The sequence below is a fragment of the Rhinoderma darwinii genome, chromosome 6 (assembly GCF_050947455.1).
Source record: "Rhinoderma darwinii isolate aRhiDar2 chromosome 6, aRhiDar2.hap1, whole genome shotgun sequence".
Lineage (NCBI taxonomy): Eukaryota > Metazoa > Chordata > Amphibia > Anura > Rhinodermatidae > Rhinoderma > Rhinoderma darwinii.
In genome coordinates, this window is record NC_134692.1 from 36,429,270 (window position 1) to 36,439,672 (window position 10,403).

Genomic DNA, 10,403 nt, shown 5'->3' on the forward strand with positions numbered 1-10,403 from the left:
GAGTTTTCAGTCCTCCAGACTCCGTCCGGTGGCCTAGGTACAGAATCAGATGAAGCATGCCACAATCTTTTTTTTCTGTTGGATTCCTACAGAATATGACAGAAGAAAACCTCTGCATACCTCCATATGCAATTGGAGACATACGGAGGTACAGTAAGGGCCCACTTGTATGTTCATCATATTATGGCTTTTTGCAACTCTGAGTCACTACGGAGCCGTAATACAGCTATGTACAGTACATGAGCCCCTGCTTGTGGGACCCTGTGGACATGACGCAGAGAGGCGTTAATTAATATTAGGGTTCAAGGATATTAGGGATTCACTGGAGTTATACAGGAATTGTTAGGTTTTGAGGTAAATAACACTTTGTTTACATCAGATGTGAACACTGCCTTAGGCTAAGTTCACATCTCGTTTTTACTGCACGTCTGACGTTCACGTTTTGACAAGAAAAAACAGTGTCAAGACGTGTAGCACAGCGTGTTTATTGATTTCTTTGGTCAGGACGGATGCCCTAATGGTGTAGTTTGTGCATACGTTTGGTGTGCTTACGTTCTATCCTCTTTTTTTCCCCATGTCCTGAAAAGCGTAGTCTACTACGCTTTTCAGTACTCTTCCAAAACCAAACGTATAAGTTTTTATTTGCATTGCAGTCAATGGCGACGTATGGACGACGTATTCAAACTTAAATACATTTTAAAATGTAAAACGTATAAGTTTTGTCACCATACATGGGAAATAATGACTTTACAAAGTTTGATTTAGCTCAAGAACAAAAAAACTTATACGTTTTTAGAACGGACACAAACGTATAGAAAGGTATACGACGTATACTACAAAAAAAGTTAAGCGTATGTTACTAAGGCTATGTTCACATCACCGTCTGTGTTCCATTGAGGGGTTCCGTCGGAAGTTTCCCTCCGGTTAACCCCTCAGCAGAAAGCAAATGGAAACCTCAGCTTCCATTTCCCTCACCATTAAACTCAATGTTATCGACTGCGCTATAGGTTCTGTCAAGAACGACGGAACCCTGTCACAACGGTGACAGCCGGAAACCATTAGCTAGGTTTCTGTCGCCATTAATATCAATGGTGAGGGAAACGGAAGCTTATGTTTCCATTTGCCTTTCCGTTGAGGGATAAACCCGACGGAAACCTCCCACGGAACCCCTCAACGGAAGGGCAACGGTGATGTGAACAGGCCCAAATGAATACAAACATTTTTGTAACTTTAAACACGTATACGTCGTTGTACACCACAAAGGTGTGCACAAAATTGAATTTTGCCTTAGGCTTTGCTGGAATTGTCTAACACAGCAATAGGAAAGCTATGCCAATCTCTTCCCTGCAAACCTACTGCATTTCTCTATCTGCAGATAATACAAGGGTCATATTGGCTTCAGTATAAATACCATAGCTATATACAGTGGCGGATTATCATTAGGGCGTTTCGGGCGGTCGCCCGGGGCCCAAGACTGCCAGGGGGCCCAACCCCCTCATGCCCAGTGGCGTCGCTAGCACCGGAGGGAGCCCCGGTGCCAGGACCGCACCTGTCAGGCGAGGGGAGCTTTGCTTCTACTTAGCAGCCGTGGTCTGTGCTGCTTTAGAAGCTCCCCTTCCAGCCCCCCTTCCCTGCTCTAAACATCTCTGCTGCTAGCTGTCGGGACATGGGGGAGGGGAGACTGTCGGCGGGCTCTGTGCTGTGAGCAGGAGAAGAGCTGCAGTGAAGACATAAAAGGTAAGTGCATGTGTGTTTAATATCCATATTCATGTGTGTTTAATGTCCATATTAATGTATGTTTAATGTCCATATTAATGTGTGTTTAATATCCATATTCATGTATGTTTAATGTCCATATTCATGTATGTTTAATGCCCATATTCATGTGTTTACAAGGTGTACTTTGTGTATAATGTGCATACTCGTGTATAATGTGCCTACTTAGTGTATAATGTGCATACTCGTGTGTACTTTGTGTACTATGCATACTTTGTGTATAATGTGCCTACTTTGTGTACTTTGTGCATAATGTGTGTACTTTGTGTACTGTGCGTACTTTGTGCATAATGTGTGTACTGTGCGTACTTTGTGCATAATGTGTGTACTGTGCGTACTTTGTGCATAATGTGCCTACTTTGTACTGTGCGTACTTTGTGCATAATGTGCGTACTTTGTGCATAATGTGCGTACTTTGTGCGTACTTTGTGCATAATGTGCGTACTTTGTGCATAATGTGCGTACTTTGTGCATAATGTGGTACTTTGTGTACTGTGCATACTTTGTGCATAATGTGCCTACTTTGTGCATAATGTGCGTACTTTCTGCATAATGTGCGTACTTTGTGCATAATGTGCCTACTTTGTGCATAATGTGCGTACTTTGTGTACTTTGTGCATAATGTGCGTACTTTGTGCATAATGTGCGTACTTTGTGCATAATGTGCATAATGTGCGTACTTTGTGCATAATGTGCCTACTTTGTGCATAATGTGCCTACTTTGTGTACTTTGTGCATAATGTGCCTACTTTGTGCATAATGTGCCTACTTTGTGCATAATGTGCCTACTTTGTGTACTGTGTGTACTTTGTGCATAATGTGCGTACTTTGTGCATAATGTGCGTACTTTGTGTACTGTGTGTACTTTGTGCATAATGTGCCTACTTTGTGTACTAGTGTTTAGGTAGTGTTAGCAATAGTTACGGCGCGGCAGGGTGGTGGTGGAGAAGGGGGGCCCAAGTTTGGGTAACAGCCCAGGGCCCATGGTCTTCTTAATCCGGCACTGGCTATATACAAGTCTCTGCTGGAAACGATCTGCAGATTGTACTATACACTGTAAGTCAAATATTTACAAAGTTCTTACAAGTGTCTGTTTTAGGGTGTGTTGAGAATAAAGGACAGACAGCTATAGAGCATTATGACAGCTTCAAATCTTATGAGAAGCATTAGGGTATGTTCACATGCAGTAGCAAAATACGTCTCAAATGACGGAGCTGTTTTCGCCTGAAAACAGCTCCTGATTTTCAGACGTTTTTTAACAACTCGCGTTTTTCGTGGTGTATTTTACGGACGTTATTGGAGCTGTTTTTCAATGGAGTCAATGAAAAACGGCTCCAAAAACGTCCCAAGAAGTGACTTGCACTGCTTTGACACGGGCGTCTTTTTACGTGCCGTCTTTTGACAGCGGCGCGTAAAATTACAGGTCGTGGGAACAGAACATCGTAAAACCCATTGAAAGCAATGGGCAGATGTTTGTAGGCATAATGGAGCCGTTTGTTCAGGCGTAATTCGAGGCCTAAAATGCCAGAATTACGTCTGAAAACCGTGCGTCTGAACATACCCTTAGAGGAAAGTTGATAGCGTAATAAACTGTTTATAATGTGGACTGCGGCTAAAATCAGCCAACTGTAATCTGATAAAACCAAAGACAAGATACACTTATATATAATATATATTGAGTTACTCTTGTTATAGAAGTTGGAAGTTGGGTTGGGGCAAGCTCTCTCGATGCAAAGACATGGGTTTCAGAATGAAAAATCATTCATTTAATTGCCCCTTGTCCTTGTCTCCCCACCAATATCTAGTGTTCTTATTTATAGTATATACTCCTTATTAATCCCCACCACCATCCAGTCCACACATGTGCAGTTCTCAATGTAGAGGCAGCTGACCACCCTGGCATGTATATCTAGAGGCAGCTGACCACCCTGGCATGTATATCTGACTTCTGCAGCTTCTCTACCAGTTCTATCTCTGACTTCTGTTATACAGTATATTGTATTTAACTGTGGTGCATGCACTTAGGAGGGGTGCATGCCACAGATCGAGGGAGTACTTGTACTCGTGGTGCCCCAAGGCCATGCTCCTGTTGCAGACATCGTCTTCCCTTTTCCACTGTTGCAAGCTGTAGAATGGGGCAATGATCAGGAACGAGATCGTTCCCAAACGTTTACCCGATCATTGGCCCATGTAAAAGGGCCTTTACACTCAAAAGTTCCACATCATCACACCTCTACAACTACAATCATGACATAAATTGATTACATTTTTCCACTCAGAAACAGTCTGTAATGTAAAGTCAATTCACTCCTCTAGAAGAGGCAACTTCTCCTCCCCACACCAGGTAATAGGCAATAAACACGGCAGGTGTCTTCCCACATCAAGGGTCACCCGTATGGTCTGTTCTAAATATCTATTGGTAATAATACAAAGACTAACTCCAATAATTTTTGTCTTACATAAATAACTACTGCCTTTATTGGTCCACCACCCCAGCCCCTTATCAAGAACCCTTGAACGTGATGGCACAGAGCAGGTTCTCCACTATCATAATCTGGCCCTTGATATTTAGAACTCCTACTGCATTGTATTGAGTACAAAGAATGACATCTATGAGAAAACTTCTTAGTAGGTTTTTCTGAACATGAGTAGTTGCATCACATCAAACACTTTCTTCTATTTGTGGCCGACAAACATGCCATGGCCAAAAAGCCTAACTCTAACAAGATGCCTACAATTGAGACCAAAATCATTTTAGAAAGTAAAGAGGATTGTCTTGATTTGGATGAAGGACACAATTTGTCCATTAAGCGACTGTAGTAACTTTGTATGTTGTCTATGTTTGTAATCATAGACTTAGACTTGTCTGGTTAGAGTTACAGCCATGTTACACTGATCCTCCCTGCGGCAATAGCAGTTGTGGTTTAAGAAACAGAATATTACGTCACTGATCATAATAGCTAACCACTGCGTGCCAAGGTCTCTCTAGCAGCTTGAGTCAAGATAATCCTCTCTACAAAGGCGAAGCTTCTTTTATATGAATTGCCTTGAGGAAAATGGAGCCACTCTACATTTTTAATTGCTTTGTAAGCAAAAAGTAAATTCATTTCCTTACAAACATTAAATTGCCTGGCTCTATACACTTTGGAATCAATATGCTTAGGTCCATTATACTTTATAAACACGTTTTATTCATAAGTCTTTCAGTACTTGTTACCTAAAAACCGCACATTAGGAAAATATATCCAGTGCCATATAGACATGTCAAAACATAACATAAGTGTGAGCCTGTGAGCTTGGACCCATGTGATTATCCGAACGAGATCTATGGCATTTTAGAATAGCAAGCATAGCAGGTGCTATGGGGCCCAGCTTCTAAGGGGTCCCACCTCCACTCAGAATTTAGGTGTAGGTAGGGATCACAGTATATGATAGCAGGGGAGGGTGGAGGGGCATGTGGAGTAGAGACTAAAATAATCATAAGCTATAAGTTGGCTTTACATAGTAGTGAATCACAGTCACAGAAGCAGCGTAGCATGCGGGCTACACTGTTTCCATAACTACTATTCAGTTCTATGGGAGTTACGGAAACAGCATAGCTCAGCGAGTTACGCTGTTTCTGTAACTCGACCATGTAATCATTACGTTTCCGAGATAGCACAAAAAGCTAGAAAGGGGTTTAGGGGGCCACGTTCTAGAGATAGGTGCGGACCCGCATCTATTTGACATTTATGACACATCCTGTGGATATATCATAAATGTCCTTCATGGGAAAACGCCTATAAATGCCCCGGTCACTATTGACCATGGCATTTAACTAGTAAAACGGCCAGGAACAGCGCGATCGCTGTTTCTGGCCGTTAGAGCAGCGTGTCAGCTGTAAAACACAGCTGACACCTGCAGTGTTTTGAGGAGGCTCAGCGCGTGAGCCTGCTCCAAACATCACCCCCCCCCCGCTCCATGATGTGCCGGCATGTCATGGGTCGGGAAGGGGTAAATTAAGAATGCGGTCAGGCGTCTGGCGCAGCTGGGTCCCTTGACTGCCAACTATAAGACGCAGGAAGTTTTTAGCTAGATTTATTCTTGCTAAAAACTGCGTCTTATGGTCCGAAAAATACGGTATATCTATAAATGCTGTTAACAGCAGCTCAGGCAGGATGGCTGCCCCCACAATCCTGTACAGAAAATATATATGTATCCCCTATAATAAGTTTATGGAGAACAACAGTATCTGCTATGGCCAGTCATTGGTGAACGGTACTGGCAGAACTACATTTCCCAACTCTCCTTGGGGCAGTAAGCTGGAGCCAAGCAACTGCCACTGAGAAAAATAACTGACATTTTAGATGTGTAACAGGTTTTTTAGAGAGGAGAGATGGCCATCTACAGCAAGACTGGAAAAATGGACTGAGCGAAGAAACGATTCACCAACACTAGTGGGTCTCCTGAGAGGAGTCTCATCTCAGGGTGGTCATCAGAAGAGGGTCCTTCCATTTGTTCTTCCTGTAAACTAACACTTAACCGCTACTGCACATAGATGGAGGCCTGAACCAAGCCTGATTTCCAGGTCAACAGAAGCGTTTATAATATACCGTGTCAAACCCCTACTGGTTGTGATATTCCTGGTCGATGATAAATAAAGACTCACAGCTTTTAATAACACACCACCACCACACCACTATTAGTGTTTTGTAAGATTGTTACCATTACTCCTATCTGGATGTCCTAGGTGGTTGTATCCAACTGTCACAGGAGAGAATTGTATACTACCACATTTGTGTTAATACTATATTCCTTTACCTTTGTTTGGTTACGCACAACCAAGTTGTAACTTTAGCTAGTCCAAAATCTAAATATTAAAAAGTTTCTTGGTTCCATGTTACCTTTCTCTGTTAGGCCTCATGCAGTCTGGCTTGATGGCTTCCGTGTGCAGTCCGTTCTTTCAACGGACCAAATGAATGGAATGGCCGAGACTGTTCCGTCAAAAACAGACAGGAGTAGGACATGTCCTATTTTGGTCGGAATGGCCACATGGTTCCGTTAAAACAACGGAAGTGTGCATTGCCCCATAGAAATTAATGTGTCAGTGTGCTATCCGTTAAAAAAACTGGATAGCACCCTGAAGAAAATAACTGAAGTGGGCATGAGGCCGTATATAACTTCGTAGTGTATCAGGCTGGGCGGGGGTTTCCTGAGTCAGCCCCTGATAGAAGAGACAAGCTCTTCTGTATACCTCACAAGCTCCTATCAAGACTCAGGTGGAGGCACTGCGCTAAATAAAAAGAAAGAGATACATTAGACCCCTATTACGTAAGAGACTTAATTAAGGGGTGTTACATATAAGAAACTGCAATAAAAAAATGTAATGAAAATGTTTTTCTTTTAATAAGTAAAAAAATATATACCTTTTTAGTTTGGAATAAAAGGCAGAACTATATGGAATATAACTGAAAATAACTTGTTGCTGGCAATGTACACAAATGATCTGACTTTATCTACTTTGACATGAAGTGAGATGTAATGAGAAGTAAGACAGTAAAAACAATGAATTATGGATCACTGGTCGGTCTCAGGAATACAATGCACAGAGTCAGTGGCTTAGAATAATCAGTTAGTTTGCACTGTTGTTGCCCACAGCATTTGTTCTGTTTATAATCAATTATAGTATACTCAATGTTTCTTCATTGTAGCGGATAAGATACAGGAAGACAGAATGTAAAACAAAAGCAAAAATTGTAACATATTGCCAAATGCCTATATCTACTGTTTAGTCTGCAGGAAATAGATTTTTACAGTTCAGTGAAGATTTTTTCATTAAAGATTTAAAGTATTAAAACAGGTCTATGCTCCGAAATAAAAACCTAGTAGTGCTAAGGACTCTTAGGCCCCATGCACACGACCGTGCCCATAATTACAATTACGGGCACGGCCAGCCCCGGACAGCCGTCCATTTTTACGGGCCGTGCTCCCATTATAAAGTAAAATAAAAAAATAGGACATGACCTTTTTATTTCGGCAAGTATCTACGGCATGGACACCTTCCTGTAAATATACGGGATGGTGTTCGTGAGTCATAGAAATTAATGGACCCGTAATTACGAGCGATTTTACAGTCGTGTGCATGGGGCCTTATTAGTGTGTGCTGTGATTTTGTTCAATTTGCCACACTGTTATGCTCCTTACCTCTTCTTCCTCAGCTAGGGTCCAGGAAAGTAATTTTTTATCAACTATGCCACTATCATTTAATCGGGCCAAAATTACCATCTTCCAAATGCAAAAGGAATCGCAGGTGTCCTAGGGTGTTTGGGAACCAGGCACTTAAAAAAAAAAAAAATATATATTTTTATTTTATCTGCCCCCTCTCCTTTGCAAGATTACTGATGAAATTTAACAACTTACATTTTTTGGCCTGAATTATATTTGGGGTCTATAGTCTGGGGTTTGAATTAATTTTGGGCTCTGAGGACTGAATTAATTACACAGGACTCTCATACCTCATGAGCATGCATACATATTTGTATTGACAGGTGGGCCTGTGTGCTTTTAAATGCCATGGCTGATTTTAAATCCTAGTCGGCTCTATTGACAAATTAATACAAACACTATATTAGACAGTTGCAGTACTTTTCAGTATACAATGAAGAAGCTTAATTACATAAAACCAGAAAATGAATTTAAAGGGGTTTTCCATGCTAAGCATTAATGGCGTATTCACAAGATACACCATAAAGGCATTATAGAAGCAGGATCCACCTCAAGGACCCTCACCTATTGGAAGAATGGTGATCTGAATTGTTAGAAAAACACCCGTACCCTTAAAGATGCTATGACAACCTTTCTAGCTTCTGGGCGGTTCTTCTTTTACCTTGCCTATCTCTATTCTCTGTCCTTCTGCCAATCAGCTGTGGTGTTGTATTTATACCTGTCTTTACCCACCTGTCTTTGCTCGTGAATTTTCCTATCTACTGGTTTCTGATCAAGCTCCTGACTGCTCCTGCCCTTCTGTTTTCTGGACCTCGTGTATACTTACCTCGGCTTGTCTCTCGTTAACCCTCTGCTTACCGTTTCTGATTATCCGCTCCCGACTGGTTTGGACCGTGGCTTTTCTGATTACCCCTACGTCATTTCTGGACTTTTAGTTAACCTATTGGCTGTCGAGTTTCCAGCTCAAGTGTGCCTGCATTGCACCTCTTATCCAAAACTACACTCTGTTAAGACAACCTGGATTCTAAGCAGCAAAGTCCATCCCACCTTGCGGTCGGCTCTGGTGAACACCTTGGAGTGGCCTTAGACACTTTCGATCAGAGTGGTTACGGATTTGAGGTTGCGGGTTTACGTGCATGCTCTCTCCCGGCAGACTCCAGCAGCCTTGAGGTATCGCTCCACTTGCATTTCGATAACACTGATGATCCCATTAGCCAATTTCCAGCTGATGCATGCCCCATTAAAGAGGCTCTGTCACCACATTATAAGTGCCCTATATCCTACATAATCTGATCGGCGCTGTAATGTAGATAACAACACTGGTTTTTATTTTGAAAATGTAAAGGATCTGCCAGGCACAACTTCTGTGTATACTCCCATAGGTAATCAGTCTGCACCTGAGTCCATGTCTCTGAGACTGACTCCATCTTCCACCACTCAGGATGGCAGGCTTAGGAGTGGGAGAGCCTATCGCAGCCTGGCCAGATGGAGCTAGCTCCCGCCCTCTGTCTATTTATACCTGCCTTTCCTGTTCCTCCTTTGCTTGTGATTCTTCTCGTGTGGTTTCCTGGCCCAGCTACAGCTTCTACTATTTGATCCTGCTCCATACTGATCCTGGCTTACTGACTACTCTCCTGCTCTGCGTTTGGTACCTCGTGCACTCCTGGTTTGACTCAGCTCGTTCACCACTCTTGTTGCTCACGGTGTTGCCGTGGCAACTGCCCCTTTCCCTTGCTTTGTGTTCCCTTGTCTGTTTGTCTCGTGCACTTACTGAGCGTAGGGACCGCTGCCCAGTTGTACCCCGTCGCCTAGGGCGGGTCGTTGCAAGTAGGGAGGGACAGAGTGGCGGGTAGATTAGGGCTCACTTTTCAGTTTCCCTACCCCCGTCATTACATAATCACAAGCCCATATACCTAGTCTACCCTGCTCCCTGACACTACTATGGACCCCCTTGAGACCCTGGCCCAGCAAATGCAGGGTCTCTCCCTACAGGTCCAGGCCCTGGCTCAGAGGGTCAACCAGTCTGATGCTACCATGGTAGTGCCCCTCACCTCACCTCTTGAACCCCACCTCAAGTTGCCTGACCGGTTCTCAGGGGACCGGAGTTGTAGGCTCTACTTTCGCTTAAAGCCTCATTCCTCAGGTTCTGAGAGCCAGCGAGTGGGTATAATTATGTCCCGGCTCCAGGAAGGGCCCCAAGAGTGGGCCTTCTCCTTGGCTCCTGACGCCCCTGAACTTTCCTCCGTTGATCGTTTCTTTTCTTCTCTCTGACTCATTTATGATGAGACTGACAGGACTGCCTTTGCCGAGAGTCAGCTGGTGACCTTACGTCAGGGTAAGAGACCTGTTGAGGAGTATTGTTCGGACTTTAGGAAGTGGTGCGTAGCTTCTCGGTGGAATGACCCTGCCTTAAGGTGCCAGTT